This window comes from Dromiciops gliroides, chromosome 1 (assembly GCF_019393635.1).
Source record: "Dromiciops gliroides isolate mDroGli1 chromosome 1, mDroGli1.pri, whole genome shotgun sequence".
Lineage (NCBI taxonomy): Eukaryota > Metazoa > Chordata > Mammalia > Microbiotheria > Microbiotheriidae > Dromiciops > Dromiciops gliroides.
Window position 1 is genome coordinate 161,876,395 of NC_057861.1, and position 23,460 is coordinate 161,899,854.

General features: G+C 40.3%; 1 protein-coding gene and 1 pseudogene across 1 annotated transcript in view; both read left to right on the forward strand.

Annotated features, from left to right (window-relative positions):
• The first annotated feature begins 5,797 nt into the window (after nucleotides 1-5,797).
• RIPK1 (receptor interacting serine/threonine kinase 1) overlaps nucleotides 5,798-23,460 on the forward strand; it is a 54,274-nt gene continuing 36,611 nt past the window's right edge. Inside the window, exons 1-5 of the mRNA XM_043962573.1 lie at nucleotides 5,798-5,905; nucleotides 6,117-6,268; nucleotides 18,448-18,569; nucleotides 19,185-19,343; nucleotides 21,779-21,839. The gene's annotated coding sequence lies outside the window, so the exon portion shown is untranslated. The remainder of the gene's footprint in view (nucleotides 5,906-6,116; nucleotides 6,269-18,447; nucleotides 18,570-19,184; nucleotides 19,344-21,778; nucleotides 21,840-23,460) is intronic.
• LOC122725484 lies at nucleotides 12,901-13,907 on the forward strand (annotated as a pseudogene).

A 23,460-nucleotide genomic window follows, 5' to 3' on the forward strand; every position in this document is an offset into this window, starting at 1 on the left:
TACTCCTGAATTCAGAGCCAGTGCTTTATCCATTGTGCCTGATTTAAATAAATAAAAAAAAAAAGTTCTTCTATGGGTGAAATTCTACCAAACAGTATTGCATGCCTCAGAGAAATCTTGCGTGAAAAGAAGAGTCAATCGATGCAGCAAATATCATTATCTCATTTTAAGAAGTTGCCACAGCCACCCCACCTTTATCAATCACCTCCCTGATCATTCAGTGGCCATCAACATCTAAGCAAGACCCTCCACCAACAAAATGATTACGTGACTTGTTGAAGGCTCAAATGATGGTCAGCATTTTTTAGAAATAAAGTGTTTTTAAATTAAGCTATGTACATTGTTTTTTAGACATTTTTAGACATTGTACTATTATACACTTAGTAGCTTACAACATAACTTTTATATAACTTTACTGGGAAACCAAAATATCATGTGACTGGCTTTGTTGTAATATTGGCTGTATTGCAATGGTCTAGAACCAAACCAGCATTTTTCTGGGGTCTACCTATAATCTGGTTGTATTCTCAGGAATCACACTGATTGGTTGTGAGATCCTGGTCAGGTTGTTTTATGTCTCTTTGCCTCTGATTTATTTATCTTTTGGGGGGGGGGGCAATGATGGTTAAGTGACTTGCCCAGGGTCACACAGCTAGTAAGTGTCAAGTGTCAGGCTGGTTTTGAACTCAGGTCCTTGTGAATCCAGGGATGGTGCTCTATCCACTGCACCACCTAGCTGCCCCGATTTATTTAATTTTAACCTATGAACAATCATAGGACCAGTGACTAGACGTTTGTTGCTCTATGATGATCCATACCATTTGTCCTCTCTGACACTGATTTATGAAGCTAAGGGTCGCTATGATGGTCTGTTTCTCAGAGAAGTGACATTCTCTCAGCAGTGCTGAAACAAGAGAGTATTAGACCTGGAGTCAGAAAGACCTAAGTTCATTTGTAGCCTCAGACACTTATTAGCTGTGAAACCCTGAGCAAATAAATCACTTAATCTCCCTCTCTGACTCAGTGTCACCATTTGTCAAATGGGGATAATAATAATGCTGATCTCCCAGAGTTGTTAGGAGAATAAAATGAGATGTTTGCAAAGTGTCTTGCAAAATCTTAGCACACAATATTAAAGCTAGCTACTGTTATTGAGGCGGCTAGGTGGCTCAGTAGATAGAGTGCCCAGCCCTGGATTCAGGAGGGCCTGAGTTCAAATCCAGCCTTAGACACTTACTAGCTGTGTGACCCTGGGCAAGTCACTTACCTCATTGCCCCACAAAAACAAAACAAAGACAAAAAAAAACTCCATATTTAGAGGTGGGGGAGATCTCAATAAGAGGCCAACCGTTGCAGCCATCTCATTTTATTATTGAGGAAACTGATACCCAAAAAGGATAAGTGTCCAAGGTCACAAAAGTAGTGAGAAGCAGGTCAAGGATTTGAAGCCAGGGCCTCTGAGTCCAAATCCAGCACACTTTCCATGTCCTTGAGTAGCATTAAGATAAAACCAGTTTTCTTTCTTTCTTTGCAGGGCAATGAGGGTTAAGTGACTTGCCCAGGGTCACACAGCAAGTGTCAAGTGTCTGAGGCCAGATTTGAACTCAGGTTCTCCTGAATCCAGGTCCAGTGCTTTCTCCACTGCGCCACCTAGCTGCCCCAGTTTTCAAGTTCTTAATAGTCATCACTAAGTGAGGCACTTTTGAAAGAGCCTTGGAAAAAAATTAATATTTATATTTGCAGAGTAATTTTAAATCCTATGCATTAAGGCTTTTACAGAGGCAAGATGATTTTTAAAACATTACTGGGGGGCAGCTAGGTGGAGCAGTGGATAAAGCACTGGACCTGGATTCAGGAAGACCTGAGGTCGAATCTGGCTTCAGACACTTGACCCTTACTGGCTGTGTGACCTTGGGCAAGTCACTGAATCCTTATTGCCCCACAAAAAAACAAAAACAAAAAACAAACAAAATAACAAAAACACATTACTGGAAAAGAATATATACCAAGATATGCTGTTATTCTATGTGCTATTGATAACATTTATCTGGAAGTGGAATCTAGTTAAACTCTAAATATCCAGTAGATACAATAAAAACAGTGGGCTGAGCACCTACTTGGCAAATGAGCCATGAGATTCTTACAGTTGAGAAAAGTCACTTCCCTAATGCTGAGCAGTCTATGCCTCACACTGGGCAAAGTTCTTAAGGTCCTACTTCTGCTTTCTGCACATAGACAGTTTCGTTTTGCGGTATTTAAAAGCAATTTGATCTATACCACATGCTGGCACACTATCCAATTGGAAAGATGGTATATAAAGACCCTCCATTCATTCTCTGTAGTAATAGAATCCCCAAATTAGTAATAGTCCCCAAATCTGTCCACATATTCAAAACTGATTCTAAGTGCTAGTAAGGCAGGATTGGGCCCACATTATTATCCCATAACAGAGCAGTGTGGCCACCTCCAATAAGAATGAAATAACGTGATATGCTGTGAATTGCTCTTAAATACTGCAACACTAAAGTCTGAACTGTTGGTCTGCAGAAAGCAGAGAGGTGTACCCTCAAGAACTTTACACAGGGTCAAGGATAGACAGCTCAGCTTTAGGATGTAGGTTTTCTCAACTACAAGAATTATCACATGACTCATTTATGAAGTAGGAGCCGAATCAAGCAATATGGGCATCTATGACAAATGGATAGGGTTTTGATTATTTTTAAAATAGTTTAAGGGAACAATAAGTCCTAAGTTTTCAGCTTAGTGGGTAATATTTAAGAAAGGAAAGCACATAGTGCTTGTTTTTAAATCCTTATTATGGGTTTAATTTTACCTGAGAGGGTAGTGAAGCTATACTATAATAGAGTAAAAAAAAAAAGTTTAAATTTCCATAAAAACAAAAAAGAATCTTTGCATTTTTTTCTCACACCACTCTTTTTATTGTATACACCAGATATTTAGAGTTCGACTGTATTCCATTATTAGGCAAAGATAAATCTCAGTGGAGAACACATACATACACATATATAGACATAAATCTTGAACAGACACTACAAATGGACCTTGAGCTAGGCCCAGGATTGAACAAGAGAAGAGAGTAGGCTAGATTGATAATGAGAAATTGCAGTAATTTTTTTTTAAGTTTTTTTTATTTGTTTGTTTCCGGTTTTGTTTGTTTTTTGCAGGGCAATTGGGGTTAAGTGACTTGCCCAAGGTCACACAGCTAGTAAGTGTCAAGTGTCTGAGGCTGCATTTGAACTCAGGAACTCCTGAGTCCAGGGCTGGTGCTTTATCCACTGCACCACCTAGCCGCCCAAATTGCAGTGATTTTAATGACAGAAAACTTCTCCTTGAAACAGAGATTGAACTATAATGCTAATATTCTCACCACTATGTGAAATAGCTGTGACTCATACATTATTCTTACAGTATTAAGAAATTAATATTTCTGTAATATTTTCCTTCTGCTTCTGACAATTTTGGGGAAAAAACAAGTGAGTTCCACTGTATTTAAGTAGCAGATCCAAAGTCCATTGATCTGGGGCATTTGGGGAAAATAGAAACTGGGGTAGGGAGGTGGGTGGGGTGGGGCTTTGACAGTCCAAAGCAGGAACAAGTGAGGAAAAGACATACATGGTCCAACATAGTTCCCAAATCCTTCTTTGTTGTTGTTGTTATTGTTGCAGCAATGAGTAAAGTTAGTTTAAATGTTTGTGCCAGAATTTGTGAGGGTTTTTTGTTTCTTTGTTTGTTTTGTAAACTGTATATCTGGAGGTCTGTAACTTTTTTCCGAGATAAGGATAGAGATTGGACTTCTTTGTTTTAGGACAGGGCTTCTTAAACTTTTTCCACTCGAGACCCCCTTTCACCTGAAAAATATACCCCTGGGTATATAGGCATATAAAATAGGTACACATAACCATTTACTGTTGCCAAATTTTTCACAACCCCCACATTCAGTTACAAGACCCCAAATGGCGTCCTGACCCACAGTTTAAGAAGCTAGGGTTTAGAAAACCCTAGGTGATAAATTCCTCCCAGTAAAACAGATCACCACCTTCTTGCAATTTAAAGCTTTAGAGAGTTGCCTGTAGTGATATCAAGCTGAGGGCTGCATTTTTGTGGTTGAGTTTTTCCAGTCATGTCTGATTCTTTGTCACTCCATCTGGGGTTTTCTTGGCAAAGATATTGGAGTGGTTTGCCATATCCTTCTCCAGCTCATTATATAGATTAGGAAACTGAGGCAAACAGGGTTAAGTGACTTGGCCAGGGTCACACAGCCAGTAAGTGTTTGAGGTCACATTTGAATTCAGGAAGATGAATCTTCCTGACTCCAAGTCTGGCACTATCCACTGTGCCACCTAGCTGCCCACAAGCTGAATATTGTCTAAGAAAACCACAAATTAATATCTCTATCTTGCATTGCATTTTTATTTTGTTAAACATTTCCCAATTACATTTTAATCTTGCTTAGGCCACAGTCAGGAATTCTGATTCTTGTGGTCAGTGGGCTCAGAGTTTGACACCTCTGGTCTAGATTTCTTCTTCTTCTTCTTCTTCTTCTTCTTCTTCTCTTCTTCTTCTTCTTCTTCTTCTTCTTCTTCTTCTTCTTCTTCTCCTTCTCCTTCTCCTCCTCCTTCTCCTCCTCCTCCTCCTTCTCCTCCTCCTCCTCCTCCTCCTCCTCCTCCTCCTCCTCCTCCTCCTCCTCCTCCTCCTCCTCCTCCTCCTCCGCCTCCTCCTCCGCCTCTGCCTCCTTCTTCTCTTCCTCCTCCTCTTTTTTGGATAATAAACATTTTTATTTAAAGTTTTGAGTTCCAAATTCTATCCCTCTTTAACTGTCTCCTCTCCACCACTCCCTGAGGAGGTAAGCAATCAGAGATAGGTTATACATGTGTAATTATGTAAAAAATGACCATATTGGTCATTTTGTATAAGAAAACCAAAAGAAAAGAAAAAATAAGAAAAAGTGAAAAATAGCATGCTTCAGTCTGTTTTCATTCAATATCATTTCTTTCTCTGGTTGGATCACTGTATTGCTGAGAGTTATTAAATCATTCATGGTTTTTCATCGAACAATGTTGCTGACACTGCGCACAATGTTCTCCTGGTTCTGTTCACTTCATTTGTGAGGTCTGTAAAGAAATCACCAGTGGCATATAGAGCAGAGATTTTTCATGGACCTTGAAGGGGTCCACCAAATAGTTTTGAAAGGGTCCACAAACATGGATAGGGGAAGAATGCATCTTGATTTTCACTAACTTCTAATGGAAACAGCATTTCCTTCTATTATTTAAAAACAGTATTCTGAGAAGGGGTGCATATTCTTCATTAAACTGTCCAAGGAGCACATGACACAAAGATTTAGAACATCTAATTTGGACAAAAAATCAACTGGATGTTGTGATAGAAATTCTTTTTCTTTTACGTGTTAAGGGGATTTTACTTTTGTAAAAGAATCCTACTCCTTTATTTAATATTTATTTAAACTTCTGTGTACTACCAGCTTCTTGGTCTTTATTTTATACTGCTTATCCGTGCGGTGATACAGTGTTGCTTTCAGTGGCATGGACTACAAACAAAATTAATGTAGTGTCAGCCGCGGCTTTAGCAAAAAGTGTTTCCGATATGTAAATGAGATCCCTATGACGGTGCTATTAGCGCAGAGAACAGAAGGGAGGGAATATAAAGGCCGGAGCGGGGCTCTGTACATTGTCGGTCAGACTCACGGAAGAGCGTTGCATCCCACGGGTTTCCCTGCTCCCTTTCCTCCATTCTGTTGCCTATCGCTGCCCCTGCTGATAGTCGGTGGCTCCCGGACTTGGAGAGGGCTCTGCCGGCCGGCCAGTCTTCCCTCACCACGCGCCCCCCAGCTGTTATCGAGTCGGGGGACCCTTGGAAGAACCAGGTGAGCGGGGCGGGAGGACGGCAGCCCCGGGTACGAGAGTGTACCAGAGTCGGCCTTTACGGGGACCCTTCCTCTTTCTTTTGACCCCCTCCTTTCCCACCCTTGCAACCCCTGATCTTATTACGGGCGGGGCTCGGGGGGGGGGGGGCGCCCCCGAGCACTTCCTTCTAGCTCTGGGCTTCCGCGAAAAAGAAACTAACTTTTCCCCAAGTTGCGACTGCGCGGTGTCATCCAGCCAGATTGATTCATTAATGGCGAATTTGTCTGCAAAGTCCCGAGGCGTTGTTGCCTTCTTGGTCAGGACCCGGACTCTTCAGAGACTGCTGTCAGCAAAGAGAAGGACAAAACCCGACGGCCCTCGAGGTGCGTCCCCGTCCTTCTGCCTAGAAGGCTTCCTGCCTCTTTCCTAGAAGCCAGAGTGAAACAAGATTCAAGGGGCAGGCTGTGTCTGGGTCGGGTGGGTAGGAGAGGCAGCCCCTGGTCTGATCTGGTCCGGGTGGAAAGGCTTTGGTTGTGCGTTCGGGCCGTGGACTTGACCTTACCTGAAGGACTTGGTCTGAGAATGCCAAATTCTCTCTTTCGAGAGTCAATACTTATATACAGGAATGGCTTGCAATTCTGTCCGCCTGTTTCGGTTTCTTCCTCGACATATATGAGAATATATGTCTCCCGGGGTCGACTGAGCGAGGTATCCTAGTTGACTTTGGGAAGAAAACAACTGAATGCCACTGTGCGACACACTTGTCCCAAGACATTTACTGTTGATTAGGGGAATCTGCAGAGAGGAGAAACTATGTGTGGGTGTAGAGATGGGTGTGGGGCGGGAAGGGTAGAGGATTCGTGTTTCTTTGACAGTACAGATCTTCTGAGGAAGGTTGGGGTGGAGTGGGGAGGGAAAGGAGAGGAGGCGTGGTCCAAACTGGTTCCTATTTGCTTTAGGTCACAATCCCGCTAGCGTCTGTCTAGGCTTTAAGGCAAAAATCAGATAGATGATCTGATATAACCGACCTTTTCTTCTTTTCCATATAACTACATTTTGCTTTTGGAAAGTGAGCTATTGCTGTTTTATCTTTGTGTACTATCTTGGCCTTATTTTGCACCGTTTACATTTGAGAGATGCATAATTGTTTAAAGTTCTATTGGCCATTTTAATAAATCGTGGCCTTAGCAATAGAATTTCCACCGCAGTTTTCACTTAGTGTTTTACTCAACAATCAAAGTTATGGCAAGTTTTTATGAGTCAAATTAGAATCGTTGGCCCTATTTGGCTCATAGGATCATGAGCACTGTTCTTTCCCATTTATTATTATTCTCTGTTTGCCAGTTGGAGAAACTAGGACACAGATCTATCAAATGAACTTCTGAATACCTGGGGTGACCATGGGCAAGTCACTTAGCCCCTTTCCACCTCAGTTTTCTCATCTGCAAAATGGAGATGCTGAGGAAAATAGGATTGCGTCAGGGAAAGTGCTTGGTAAACTGTTAAGTGCCATATGAATGTGAGCTACTATTATTTGTATTTTTCCCACCCTGGCAGAGTGGATAAATATTTGTCTTTGAAGTCAAAGAAAGGGGGGCAGCTAGGTGGTGCAATGGATAAAGCACCTGCCCTGGATTCAGAAAGACCTGAGTTCAAATCCAGCCTCAGACACTTGCTACTTACTAGCTGTGTGACCCTGGGCAAGTCACTTAACCCTCATTGCCCCACCAAAAAAAAAATCACAAACAAAAAGAAGCCAAAGAAAGCCCTGAGTTCAGGTTCCTCCTCTGACACATACTGACTGTGTGACCCTGTACAAGTCATTCCAAGATTCTAAGTTGGAAAGAAGGTGCTGACCTGCATTGATAGATGCAGCTTTCTCACCCTGAAGTTTCATGGGATACCAGTGAAATAATAGGTCTGATCCTTATCCCTATCCCTATGTCCACATTAAGATGCAGTCAACAAGCATTTAATAAGTGCCTACTATGTGCCAGGTAATGGGGATATAAATACAATAAATGAAATAATCCCATGGAGCTTGTACTTTCAAAAATATAAGTAACAATATTTATAAACAAAAAATATCAATGAAGGATTTTAAGAAAGGAGCATTCTTTATGCCCAAGGGGCTATAAAACTGCATATAACCTTTGCTCCAGCAATACTGCTATTAGGTTTATGTCCCAAAGATACAAAAGGGGGAGGGGGGAAGGACCAATTTGTGCAAAAATATTTATATCAGCTCTTTTTGTGGTGGCTATGAATTGGAAATCAAAGGGATGCCCATGAATTGGGGAATGGCTAAACAAGCTGTGGTAGATGATGGTGATGGAATATTATTGTGCTAAAAGAAATGAGAAGCAGGATGTCTTACATGGTAAGACTTACATGAAGTGATGCATAACGAAGTAAGCAGAACCAGGAGAATGTTGTACACAATAACAGCAACATTTGGTGATGAAGAACTGTGAATTACTTAACTATTCTCAGCAATACAATGATTCGAGACAATCCCAAAGGATTATTGATGAAGCATGCTATCTCCCTCCAGAGAAAGAACCAATATTGATTGAACACAGACTGAAGCATGCTATTTCTCTCTTTCATTCTTTTTCTTTTGAGTCTTCTTGTACAAAATGACTACTATGGAAATGTTTTACATAATTGCACATACATAACCTATATCTGATTGCTTACTGTCTCAGAGAGGGGGGAGGAGAGGGAGAGAGAGAATTCGGAACTCAAAACTTTAAATAAAAATGTTAAAATAAAAAAGAGTGTCCTTGAAGATGTATTCCTCGAATGGAAAGTATTGAGACAGGCAGTGTGGCATTATAATAATAATGATATGGCAATGGTGGTGGTGGTGATGATGATAGCTGACAATTATATAGCACTATTATGTGACAGGCACCATGCTAGGTACTTTACAGTTATGATCTTATTTGATCCTCACAACTCTGGGAGATGAGCATTATTATTGACCCCATTTCAACAGATGAGGAAACAGACAAATATAGATTAAGTGATTTATGTAGGGTCATAAAACTAGTATGAGTCTGAGGCTGGATTTGAACTCAGGGCTTCCTGACTCCAGACTCAGTACTCTATTTACTAGACCACCAAGTGGAAAGAGCAAAGAACTTGGAAGTCAGAACACCTGAACTCTTATATCCAGGCTTTAGCACTTACTGGCTATGTGACTCTGGGCAATTTGCTTAATTTTTCTGGTCTTTATTTTGGTGTCTGTAAAATGGAAATCATAACTACTCCATGGGAGTCTCAAATGAGATAATGTGTGTAAAAACACCTTTAAATATAAACTATCTAATTATGTTATATTAAATAATTTTGGACAATTGGGTGGCACAATAGGTAGAGTGTCAGGCCTGGAGTCAGAAAGACTCATCTTTCTGAATTCAACTTTGGCCTCAGATACTTCCTAGCTGTGTGACCCTGGGTAAGTCACTTACCCCTATTTGCCTGAGTTTCCTCATCTGTAAAACGAACTGGAGAAGGAAAAGACAAACTACTCCAGTATCTTTGCCAAGAAAACCCCAAATGGGGACACAGAGTCAGAGACAACTGAAAAAGGACTGAACAAGAACAAATTAAATAATTGGCAGAATCACAGAATTCAGATTGGAAGAAAACTCAGATGGCATCTAGTCCAGCCCATGTCTTCTGACACTAACTGTGGTACCTTCTCGTAACCCTCCTGGGCTTCATTGTTTCCATCTGTAAAATTTTTTAAATTAGATGAGATATCCTCTGAGGTCCTTTCAGAGTATAAATTTGGGGTCCTAGATTATTGTCCTTGATGCTATTATAGCCCCCATACTACAAATAAGAATCCTTTCTTATAACATTCCTAACAGGTTGTCACTTGAAGATGTCTAGTGAGGGCTTACTTTGTCAGCTGCCAAGGCAGCCTCTGCTACTTCGGAATAACTCTAATATATTTTCTCTTTCTTTCTTTCTTTCTTTCTTTCTTTCTTTCTTTCTTTCTTTCTTTCTTTCTTTCTTTCTTTTTTTCTTTCTTTCTTTCTTTCTTTCTTTCTTTCTTTCTTTCTTTCTTTCTTTCTTTCTTTCTTTCTTTCTTTCTTTCTTTCTTTCTTTCTTTCTTTCTTTCTTTCCTTCCTTCCTTCCTCTTTGTCTCTTTTCATTCTTTCTCTTTAGAACTTTTATCCATTGCTCTTACTTTTGCCTTCTGGCACCCAACAAACCAAATTTAATTTCTCTTCTCCATCACTGCCCTTCAAATATTTGATAACAGCTATCATGCCCACCCCCACTAAATTTTCTCTTCTCCAACAGCTTCTTTAATCAATACTCATATAACATTATCACCCCTTAGCCATCCTAGTTGGCCTCCTTTTCTAGCTTGTCAGTCTCTTTAAAATGTTATCTACAAGGGGCAGCTAGGTGGCGAAGTGGATAAATCACAGGCCCTAGAGTCAGGAGGAGCTGAGTTCAAATCCAGCCTCAGACACTTGACACTTACTAGCTGTGTGACCCTGGGCAAGTCACTTCACCCTCATCGCCCTGGAAAAAAAATGTTATCTACAATTCAACTCAATACTCAGATATGATCTAAATAAAACATAATAGACTTCCCTTTGTCTATCAAAGCTTTGTATTTCCAGGGTGGTTCATCAACCTGTAAAACTTTCTGTGATCATTTAAATCCAATTTTACATGTATGGAAATGCTAAGTATGGAGGGATATGATTTATCTCTGAAATCTTTTCTAGAGATGGCCCTGCGTACGATGATCATAGCCAATACCAAAATGTAATTGAATTTAGATGTGTAGTTCATGTTTATTATTCCCCAGTTGATGGAAAAAAATGGAAGCAGGGTGGTAAAATTACCTGAGATGGTAAAATTAAACGTGTTGGTAAAATTCTGAATACCACATAGTAACAACTTTACCATGTGGTTCTAAACACTAAAATAATAATGTATTGGCTAAAGTGCTCAAAGGGAATAAAATGGCTTGTTGTTGTTGTGTGTGTGTTTTTTTTAGTGAGGCAATTGGGGTTAAGTGACTTGCCCAGGGTCACACAGCTAGTAAGTGTTAAGTGTCTGAGGCCGGATTTGAACTCAGGTACTCCTGACTCCAGGGCCAGTGCTCTATCCACTGTGCCACCTAGCTGCCCCGAATAAAATGTTTTTTAAAACTTATCAGAAGGCAGTTATTTGTCAAGTATAAGTACTGATCAAGCAGTCTCTGTAGAGTTAGGGGTCTGAACAAAAAGAGGTCCATGAAGAATACAAGAGAAGAATTTTTCTTAGAATGGTGGCCTGGAGAAAAACTTGTTTTCAAAGTTTTTCTTTGTGTCTTAGAATTTAAACAAGTGTCTTGGATACATACTAATAAAAACTTTGTTCCAAGTTCATACCAGCTTGACACTGACTAGATATTCTGGGCAAGGGCTTATTAACAGCTATGGTTATAGATATTTTTCATGATGTATTAAGAAGGGACTGTTGCCTGTTATACAAATATAAGATTGAAATTGAAAGTGTAAGGAAATGAGGAGTTCTAAAAGATTGGACATACAAAGTCTTTCAATTATTTTTCTATACCAAGTGGTCTGTGGTTCTTTTTTCCTGTTCTCTTCTTTCCTTATCTTTTCCCTTTTCTGTCTCTCTGTCTCCCCCTCTTTCTTGATTTCCTTTCTCCATAATCAAACAGTTGCATTTTTGGTATGCAGAAATGACATTACTCACCTCCCATGAGTAAAGCATGCATCTTTTCTTTATTTTCCTTTTTGTTCTTAAATGTTTTATTGCTCTCTTTTGTGTTTTTATATTGCCTGTTTCCTTCTGCATCTCCCTTCCCCTTCTTAGAAAGCTCCCTTACAAGAAATAATTTTTGAGGGGCAGCTAGGTGGTGCAGTGGATAGAGCACTGGCCCTAGATTCAGGAGGATCTGAGTTCAAATCCAGCCTCAGACACTTGACACTTACTAGCTGTGTGACCCTGGGCAAGTCACTTAACTGTCATTGCCCCGCAAAAAAAGAAAGAAAGAAAGAAAGAATTTTTGAAAGAGGAAAAAAATTAGCAAAATCAATCAATACATTGGGGAGGGGAGAGAAATCTGGCATTATATATAATGTTCCACAACTGTGAACCCCCACCTCTTCAAAGAAGTGGGGCAGGGAGTGGATATTTTCTCATATATTTTCTCTCTGGTGCCAAGCTTGGTCTTTATAATTTCACATCATTCCATTTTGGTTGTTTTGTGGTTTTTGTTTTTTTTTTTCCATTTCCATCCTTGCAGTCTGTGTATACCATTTTCCTAAGTTCTATAAAGCATTTGTTTTAATTGCCTTTCAGGCAAACGTGGACATTTACAGAAATAGATACACACTTCTGTGGACGGTCTCCCTTTGTGACCAATGGCAAGCAATTACAAAAATGCTTTGCTAGGGTAGTTTCTGGCTACCAGATAGTACGATTCTAATATACCACTAGAGGGCAGAAACTGTATCTTACTCATGATTGTGTCTTCATAATGCTTGAGAATTATGGAAGGTCAAAAATTGAAAGAAAAAAAGTCCTGCTCTCAATAAACATATCTTCTACTGTCTGAGCTAGCTGTCAAGGAGAAACACTTCCAAACTGGTGCACGACTGTTTGGTGTGGTCCTTCAGAAGGTGAATACTGTGTATCCCATGTTGGCCTTTTTAAAGATCACAGCTATACATGAGATAAAGTATTTTTTGGTGGAATAATGTGTTTAGACAAGTGGCAAATTAAAATGTTAAGCTGTAGAACCACTGTTTTCCTAAGTCTTTTCTACAGGGCCATATACAACTGTCAATTTCCTGCCATACATATATGGGATTCATGTCATGTCATGTTGGCATGCAGTCCTGAAGGAGTGGCTTTGAATTAATTTCATTGGCATTCAGAAGTTTGGCCAGCATTTCCAATCTGTTTTAAGATCATATGGGAAAAAAAAAAAAAGATCATATGGGCTTTTGGCTTTCAGAGAGGGATCATGGTGGTGGGCAAGAACAAGTGACTCACCAAAGGCGGCAAAAAAGGAGCCAAAAAGAAAGTGGTTGATCCATTTTTTTTTTTTTTTTGGTGAGGCAATTGGGGTTAAGTGACTTGCCCAGGGTCACACAGCTAGTAAGTGTTAAGTGTCTGAGGCCGGATTTGAACTCAGGTACTCCTGAATCCAGGGCTGGTGCTCTATCCACTGTGCCATCTAGCTGCCCCTTTGATACATTTTCAAAGAAGGATTGGTATGATGTAAAAGCACCAGCTATGTTCAACGTTAGCAATATTGGCAAGACACTGGTTACAAGGACTCAAGGAACAAAAATTGCCTCTGATGGTCTCAAGGGTCGAGTTTTTGAAGTGAGCCTTGCTGATCTGCAGAATGATGAAGCTGGTTTTCGTAAGTTCAAGTTAATTACTGAAGATGTTCAGGGTAAAAATTATCTGACTATTTTCCACGGAATGGATCTAACCCAGTACAAGATGTGTACCATGGTCAAAAAGTGGCAGACCATGATTGAAGCCCATGTTGATGTCAAAACTACTGATGGCTACTTGCTCCACCTCTTTTATGTTGGTTTTACCAAAAATGCAACAACCAGATCTGTAAGACCTCTTATGCCCAGCACCAACAGGTCCATCAAATTCGTAAGAAAATGATGGAAATCATGACCCAGGAGATGCAGACAAATGACTTGAAAGAAGTTGTCCACAAACTAATTCCAGACATCATTTGAAAAGACATAGAAAAGGCTTGCCAGTCCATTTACCCTCTCTGTGATGTATTTGTTCGAAAAGTCAAGATGCTCAAGAAGCCCAAATTTGAATTGGGAAAGCTAATGGAACTGCATGGTGAAGGTGGTAGCTCTGGAAAACCTTCAGGAGATGAAACAGGCACAAAAGTAGAAAGGGCTGATGGCTATGAACCACCAGTTCAAGAATCTGTCTAAAATAACTTTTAAAGGCTGAAAAATAAAAATTTATCATTGTAAAAAAAAAAAAGATCATGTGGTTTTCAGGTACAAGTGCTTCTCAACTGTTGTGCTTCTTGAACCTCCATCTCTTTTTTTCTGTCAGCAATTAAGAAAACAATCGATATTTATATTCTTATTTCATTGCTAAGAGAGGCACCTTGGAATAGTGGGCAGAGAAATGGCCTTGGAGCCAGGGAAACCCAAGTTCAAGCCCTATCTCTGATGTGTATATACAGACTATCTGTATGACTGGTCACATCACAAACTTCTCAGTGCTCCAGGCAATTCTCAGAGATTATAAACTTACTTGTACTGATAGAGGAAGATTCCCTCATCTTGCAGTTCCTAAGACCAGTGAAAGCACAGATGCAATCTCTATCTTAAGTTTCCTTCATAGTAATGACATCAAAGTCTGCCTTCCTGTTTCTCCCCATTAGATTCTCAAGGATAGAAGAAAAGCCTCTATTTGTATATGTCATATGACTTAGAAATCTCAGAGCACGTTTATTCTATTTTTGGTGTGGTAGCTACTAAACCCCAGTGGAGCATTATATTCATAGGGGCAGACATCTTTGCAAAAGTGGTAGGTCTTGGGGCAGCTAGGTGGCACAGTGGATAGAGCACCAGCCCCGGAGTCAGGAGTACCTGAATTCAAATCCGGCCTCAGACACTTAACACTTACTAGCTGTGTGACCCTGGGCAAGTCACTTAACCCCAATTGCCTCACTGAAAAAAAGAAAAGAAAAGAAAAAGAAAAGCGGTAGGTCTTAAGCCCTCTGAAGTTGGCAACTCATATTGTACTAACAAGAGAACAGCTATTTCTAGAGAGATATGCTACTGAACTTTGGAGTTTGAAGTTATCATGTAAAGAAGAGCAGTCTAATCTAATTTATAACAAGGCGGAGAACAGTAATCAATTCAACAATATTATTACTGGAAAAGGCATGTTCATTTACTACTCCATTTACCATTCCGGTGACTTCCCACACAGAAACACCTTTCCCAATCACCACTCTTCTAGATCTGTTGTCTTTTCCCATTAGAACATAAGCTCATTAGGGGCAGCTAGATGGCACAGTGGATAGAGCACCGGCCCTGGAGTCAGGAGTACCTGAGTTCAAATCCAGCCTCAGACACTTAACACTTACTAGCTGTGTGACCCTGGGCAAGTCACTTAACCCCAATTGCCTCACTAAAAAAAAAAAAAAAGAACATAAACTCATTAAAGACAGAGAGGGCCTTCCTTGTTTGTATTTTGGACAGGCCATGCATATAATAAATGCTTATAAATGCTCTCCCTCCCTCCCTCCCTCCCTCCCTCCCTCCCTTCCTTCCTTCCTTCCTTCCTTCCTTCCTTCCTTCCTTCCTTCCTTCTTTCCTTCCTTCACTTCCTTTTCCCCTTCTTCCCTCCTTGCCTCCCTCCCTCTTCTTCTCCCTTTCTTCCATCCCTTTCCTTCTTTCTTCCCTCCTTCCATTCTTTCTTTAATTATTCCTATTCATGAGGAAGGGAGCACTTTTTCCATTTTCAACCTTCCATTATTCCAAGACTCATATCCATATATGTAACATTTTATTTACTTTATCTCATTTGATTCTTACAACAACCCTGGGAAACAGGTAGTACAAATATTATTAGCCTCATTTTATATGATGAGGAAAACAATACTCAGAGTGGTTAGGTGACTGGCTCAAGGTCAGTTAGCTGATAAGTGGCAGAAGGCACTTATTATTCAGAAGAACCCTGATCATTTCACTGTAATGTCCTGTGCTCTTTGTTATACCATGCTACTTCATTAATTTAAATCATAAAGTTAGTATATCAGAAGATCCTTCTTTAGTAATCTGAGAATTCACCATTTCCCAGAATTCTGCGGAATTCTTCAAAGTCCTTAAAAGACATAAGTTGGGGCAGCTAGGTGGTGCAGTGGATAGAGCACTGGCCCTGGAGTCAGGAGGACCTGAGTTCAAATTCGGCCTCAGATACTTAAGACTTTCTAGCTGTGTGACCCTAGGCAAGTCACTTAACCCCAATTACCTCACCAAAAAAAAAAAAGACAGAAGTTGAGATCAGGGGGCTGGAGAAAGCAAATGCTTACTAAATTCTTATTGATTTTTAATTCTTAATTGACAGTATTTTTTTTTTTTGGTGAGGCAATTGGGGATAAGTGACTTTCCCAGGGTCACACAGCTAGCAAGTGTTAAGTGTCTAAGGCCGTATTTGAATTCAGGTCCTCCTGACTCTAGGGCCGGTGCTCTATCCACTGCACCACCTAGCTGCCCCTGACAGTAGTTTTAATGATATGTCTTTCCTTTAAAAAACTAAAAGCTGATCTATAATGATATGAAAAAATGCTCTAAATCATTATATTTTTAATAATAAAATAGTATACTTCAGCCTGTATATGATCAATATCAGTTCTTTCTCTGGCTGTGGATAGTATGTTTCATTATTAGTTCTTTGGGATTATCTCGGATCATTATATTGCTGAGAATGACTTTAACTCAGAGTTGTCTAAATCACTATTGACTAGAGAAGTGCAAATTAAAATTTTATCAGGGAAAATAATATTAAAGAAGAGGCATCACCATCTGCTTTGCCCCTGAACTTTAAGAACTGTGGTATCTTTCCCTCTGACTTACAGCTGAAATGTTCAATATAGATTATCTCTCTCCCCCATTACAATGTGAGCTCCTTGCGAGCTGGGACTGTCTTCCTTTTCTAATTGTATTTCCAGTGCTTTGCATGGAGTAAGCATTTAACAAATACTGTATTCATTCATTCATTGGTTCATTCATTCATTCATTCATTTCCTGATGTAATTTTGCCAAGGGCTTTTGGTGGCAAAAACTTTCTTTTCTGAATCTTAGGTAACTGTGACCACAGTACCTGCAGTATCAGTGGCCAGGCTGCATCTACACAGACATAACTTTCCAGGATGATGGCTGTGGGCACTTGGCTGGAAGCATTTCTATTCCAAAGGCTCTTAGTTTCAGGGTCCTGGAATGATATCAGGGTCCTTAGGAAGATAGTAGTCATAGTGATGATGGTCTGGCATGCCTGGTGAATGCTGCTTCCTGTCTTTCCCTCAGGGATCCTTATGACTTCATCTAGGCTGGCTTACCTGCTCTATGGGTGGCAGTTGGTGGGGATAGTTGATACATTCCTTGAAGGAATTGTTTCCCTGCATACTTGGCATATTTGACAGCTATAATGAGAACAACCATCCTTAAGACTTGATTGGCCCAGGAAAATAAAGGCTCTGACTTTTGACATCACTTCTTGGTTGCCCTGGGAGCTCTAGGTTCTCTGATACTTGGCTGTTAGACCATGATGGGCAGCTCAGAGGCAGGGGGCTTCACTTAACTGAATCAGCAAGCCTCAAGACTCTGCCCACTCCAGCCATGTGCACATAGTTGCCAAAACGATATTCCTAAAGAAAGACCTGACCCTTGATCAAAAATTTGTGATTCTTTACTGCCTTTAGAATAAATACACACTCCTCTGTGTGGCATTTAAGCCTTTCATAATCTGGCTCCAGCCTGCCTTTCCAGACTTATTACAAATTAATCTCTTTCAGCTAGGAGACACAGTACATAGAACTATAGGCCTGGAGTCAGGAAGACCTGAGTTCAAATCTAGCCTCAGACACTTACCTTGCTGTGACCCTGAACAAGTCACTTAACCTGTGTCTGCCTCAGTTTCCTCCACTGTAAAATGGGGATCATAATGACACCTTTCTCCCAGGGTTCTTTTGAGGATCAAATGAGATATTTGTAAAGCACTTAGCACAGTGCCTGGTACATTGTAGGCACTAAATAAACACATTTCTTTTATTTTTTTCCCTCCTCTCCATCCTCCTATCTTTACTTCCTTCCTTCCCTCTTTCCCACTTACTTCATTTCTTCCTTCCTTCCTCCCTTACACTCTACAGTCTAGCCAATTGTCCTATACTTGCTGTTCTTTAAATATCACATTCCATCTCTAGTCTTTTAGTTTTCACAGGCTGTTCAGCATACCTAAAATATATTCCTTCCTTACTTCAACCTCTCAGACTCCCTAGCTTCCTGTAAAACTCAAGTGGCAAACTCCATGAGGTGTTTCCTAGTCACTGCCCTCCCAGCTGCATGTCTCCCTTTCCTACCCTTGAAATTACTCTATTTTATATTTACTTATACATGTATTGATTATTTTCCTCAATAGAATGTAAACTCCACGAGGCTAGGAATTGTTACATATTTTCTATTTGTATCCCTGCCAGTTAACATAGAGCCTGACACATGGTAGATGGATTAAAAAAAAAAATGCTTTATGATTTAGCAAGTAAATCCCAGACCTCCTTCATCAGCTTTTTTCTTCAGTGTAATCCATAATATTCTTGTGTAACTGTCTTTTTTTCTATAAATTTGGTGATTTTGTCTAGTTCCATAAAGAAATCAGTTTGTATTTTAATACTGAATTAAACATACATTAATTTATATGTTGTCATTTTTACTATACTAACCTGACTTATCTAAGAACATTGAATGTCCTTTCACTCATTTAGGTTCTCCTTTATTTTGTGATCTAGGACAAGTCACTTAACATTTCAGTGCTCTAGTGACCCTAGGACTACAAATTATGGAGACCCTCTTTTGGTAGAGGGAGTTTCCTCATCTGGGAATTCCCTGCTCAACGAAATCAAAAGCAAAGGTCTGATCTCTCTCCCCATCCTATTGATGTTGTTTTTCCTTAGATGGAATTTTTACATTTTTCCTAATTGTTCTTTTTTTTTCTTGTGTTTTTTTTAATTAGTTGAAAATCCTCTAATTCAGTATAGTATTATCTAATTTAATTTATCATATGGAAATTTCCCATCCCATCCACAAATGTTTCATCTTATATTTCTGGAAGAATTTGATCCCTTAGGCCTTTTATGTTGGGGAATTTCTTTACTGTATTAAAATTATTTTAGGGCAGCTAGATGGCACAGTGGATAAAGCACTGGCCTTGGATTCAGGAGGACCTGAGTTCAAATCCGACCTCAGACACTTAACACTTACTAGCTGTGTGACCCTGGGCAAGTCACTTAACCCCAATTGCTTCACTTAAAAAAAAATTATTTTAAAAACTTATTACTCAGTATGTTTTGTGCAGGGATAACAGACTAGTCTAATCTCATTGTAAGCTGAAGCTGCAAGTACAGGAATAGTGTACTAGGTGGAGGGGTTTGGATAGGAGGGCGAGCCCCTCCCCTGACTTAGCAGTGATAGGGTTAAAGTGAGAAGGCTGAAAGGCTAAAGGGGTTCTTTTTTCCTTCTATAATAGACATTATGGATGGAGCTGAGGTTGATGGGATTGAAATAAGAAAAAAGCCTCTTGGCACTAGCTGGCCAGTGTGGATGGGGTCAAAGAAGGACGAAGGCTTCTGCCCCTGGCTGGTATAGAAGAGGCGGAAGGAGAGAGAGGTCTTCAAGCCCTGAGCAGGTACCGGTAGGGCCCAAGGGACTTGTGGGACTGAAGGAACCAGGAGCCCTCCTGCTGCTACAAGAGGCAGGGCAGAGCTGAAAGAAGGAAGGGATGATGCTGTCCAGAAGTGGAGTAGTTCTGTCAGACCCTGGCCAAGTGAAGAGACAGGGGAGGAATGAAGGGAGAAAGGCCCTTCTTCCTCTGACCAAGCTTGGAGGAAGCCCAGGAATGAAGGTCCCTTCTAATAGGCTAAGATGGTGGTAAGCTCTTTAGCCTTCAGTCGGCACAGTTGGAACCGAGGTGGGTCAGGGGCCCAAGAGAAGAAAGGACCTTCCCCTTCCGATATGCTGAAGTAGGAGAGAGTCCTTTAGTGCCTGGACCCCACAGATGGAGGTGGGAGGATGAAGGGTGACGATGCCTACTGTACATGGCCACCTGGAAGGATACTGGTTAGGCAGGGGAGGCAGAGACAGGCCTAGGGATGGAGCCTTCTGTTCCTAACCTGGTGAGAGGACTGATCAGGTTAGAGTGAAGCCTTTGGATCCTGGCCGAGCACTCAGAAGACAACCGAATGAAAAAGACATCTTCTTTCCCAAGGATTGAGGTGGAGGAGGGGGAGAGACGAGGAACAAAAAGGGAGCAAAATGATGGGAAACTTTCAGGCTTAGATGAGTACAGAGGGGATTTGGAAGTTATGAAAGTCAAGAGGCTTCAAATCTTTGCTGGGTACTATTCCGGAAGGGGGTGGAGCTGTGGTTTTGTTCTGAATTGTTCTGCCCCAGGTCCTCCTAATTCAAGCTGGGAGGAAAGGAGAAGGAACTGGGACAAAGCTGAACAGCTGGAACTCTGATGCCTTTTGGAGAAATCAGATGGCCTGAGGTAAACTGACCTCCCTAGGTTCAGGCTGCTGGAATAGGAATCAGATTCTGGGCTTAAAGAGAACCTGACTGCATCTCTTTTGTTTTGTTTTGTTTTTTGTTTGTTTGCTTTTTGTTGTTGTTGTTTGGGGTTTGGGGGGGGGGGGTTTGCAGGGCAATGGGGGTTAAGTGACTTGCCCAGTGTCACACAGCTAGTAAGTGTCAAGGGTCTGAGGCCAGATTTGAACTCAGGTCCTTCTGAATCCAGGGCCGGTGCTTTATCCACTGTGCCACCTAGCTGCCCCTCAACTGGATCTCTTTTAAGGGGCAAGGCTCCAGGCAGGTGGGCCTAGGCCAGAGTTGGTGAGAGAAGACCTTAATAACTCTGACACTCTCATTCATATCGCAGGAATGGTGGTAGGTGGTGCTCATCTAGGAGTGGTCACAATTCTAACCTAATGATAGCAAAGTGTGGGTAGGCTCTAGGATTCTAGGGCAACAGGGCAGGAGGAAGGTTAGTAGGCTTTTCAGTCAATAAAGCACCAATTTCTCCCCCTTCTCCAAATAATCTTTAAAAACATGTTTCTGACTTCTTCCTCTATTTTTTTCCCTTCCCTTTCTCTCTCTCTCTCTCTCTCTCTCTCTCTCTCTCTCTCTCTCTCTCTCTCTCTCTCTCTCTCTCTCTCTCTTTTTGTGGATAGGGAGAAGTGGACAGCACTTCCAAATCTGTGAAGGGAGCCCTTGCTTTTTACTGCTCAGCTCTCTGGCAAGTTTCTCTTTCCTGATTACGTCTTGTATCTTCTGCTATGTTTGGTCTTCACTAGAAAAAAATATTATTCGAAAGAGGGAAAGGACCTCAGTGAAGATGTGACTTAGCCACATCCTTGTGCAGAAGTGATCTATTAAAGTCTAATTCAGTTTGATTCAAGAAGCAATTATTAAGCTCCTACTATTTGCCGAGCACTGTAGCAAGTGCTAGGAATAAAAAAAACAATACAAGAAAATGTCCCTGCCCTCAAAGCAAGAACATTCACAAGTGACCCTGGCAATTCCTTCATGAATCTGGATTTTGAAGAATTTTTATGACTTTCAGAGTAAATTAAGCAAAAGTTCAAAGAAATGAGCAGAACCAAGAGAGTGTTGTATCTAGTAATAGCAATATTGTTTTAAGAACAACTTTAAATGACTAAGTCATTTCGACTATTATAAATAGCCAAATTAACTACAAATGACATATGAAGGAAGACGCTAACTTCATCCAGAGAAAGAACTGATAAACAGAAGCGTGTATAGAATGATTATATAGATATATATAGATATATAGATATACACATACTTGTGTCTAATGGTAGCCATGGGTGGGGGGGAGGGAAGAAAAAAAGGGGAAAAAAAAGAAAGTTACCTGATAACTTTATTATATATTTAAAAGGAATAGCAATTTGTACTTAATAGATTTGCAGTTTCTTGTGCAGTTTATTTATTCTACTGTGTTATGGAAATGCTTGTTTTATTTCATAAATTAAAAATAAAATAATTTTTTTTAAAAAAAGCACAATGATACAGATTCCATTTGTGTTGTTATTTTCATTCACACAGGTCTGGAAGTACAAAAAGAAAACTTTGACTCGGCTGTTCTGTACGATTAAGAGTTTGGAATGTAAGTAACATCAGATAATCTGCCATTATGTTTAGGACAGATTTGGGGTATTGTGTTCAGATCTGTGGAACCTCATTTTAGGAAGAATTTTTTTTCAGGGCAACGAGGGTTAAGTGACTTGTCCAGGGTCACACAGCTAGTAAGTGTCAAGTGTGTGAGGCTGGATTTGAACTCAGGTCCTCCTGAATCCAAGGTTAATTCTTTATCCATTGTGCCACCTAGCTGCCCGTTTAGGAAGAATATTAATAAACTAGAAGGTTTCCAGAGAATGGCAGCCAGCATAGTACAGGACATCAAGATCATGGGCTTGAGTATTTGTTGAAGGAAATGGGAATGTTTAACCTGGAAAAGAAAAAACTTAAGGGAACTGTAATAGCAGTCCTTAGGAACTAGAAGAGCTAACAGGTGAAAGACGGCTTGTTCTTGGTTCCAGAAGGCAGAACTAGGATCCAGGGATGGAGGTCGCAGAGAGAAAGATTTCAGAGTGATTTAAGAAAAACCTTCCTAACTCTTAAATCTATCCCCAAATAGATTGGGCTGCCTTGGGAAGCAGTGAGTTTCCCCTCAATGTAGGCAAAAATTGGATGCCACTTGTTTGGGGTCTTACATGGTAGAGGAGATTCTTATTAAAACATGGGTTAGACAAAGTGGCCTCTGAGGTGGGCATAGGGAATATGTCTTAACGAGACAAGATTTGTAAAGTACTTAATAGCCCAATCTGTTTTTAGATACGGAGAACATGGAAAGCATCCAGAGTATAAATCTAAATAATAAATAAGCATACTTTTGATCTCTGAAGGTTGTTAGAACTGATCATTTGAACTAGATAGTGGTCTTAAATATGTGAATGGTTACTGAGAAGAGAACTGTCTAAGAGGAAATTGGCACAAACCACAGAATGGAACATTTAAGTTGGACATCAAAAAGAATTTTCTTACCACAAGAATTGGGGAACTTCTTTCTCTTTGGAAATGTTCTTAGAGTCTTATTTTTCCAGTGTGCCTTTCATTGTTTCATCCTAGTAGCCAGAGGGCTATGCTTAGAGTCAGAAAGACCGAGGTTGACAGCCAGACTCAGGTTGTTCAAATCCTTTGTTAATTGGTGTGTGATGCTGGGTAAGCCCCTTAATATTTCTGACCTCCAATTTTCTCATCTGTAAAATGAGAATAATAATACCATTCACCTCACAATGAGATAGTATACATAAAGGGTTTTTACAAACTTTAAAATTTTGGGGGGGATGTCAGCCGTTTTTGTTGTTATTTATATCATCAACAATGAAAATAAGGATAAACTTATATGAGCGTAACCTAAAAATGTGGCAATAGGCCTAAAAGCACTTGGTCATCTTTTCTTCCCTCTTTATTCTTGCAAAAATCTCTCTGCAAAGAACAAATTCATGAAAATATTTATGTTTCCTGAACTTAGTTTGATAAGGAGCAAGGAAGAGAAAGAATAGCCAGCCTTCATAGAGCTCTTTAAGTAAGTAGGGCCTGTCCAATGAATATCCTTTGATCTGGGAATAAAAGTTGATCACTCTGGGTGCAGACTTGTAAACTACTTTTAATGTAGACCAAATAACCTCTCCAGTTTCCTGTCAGCTTATGATCATTCTGGGAAG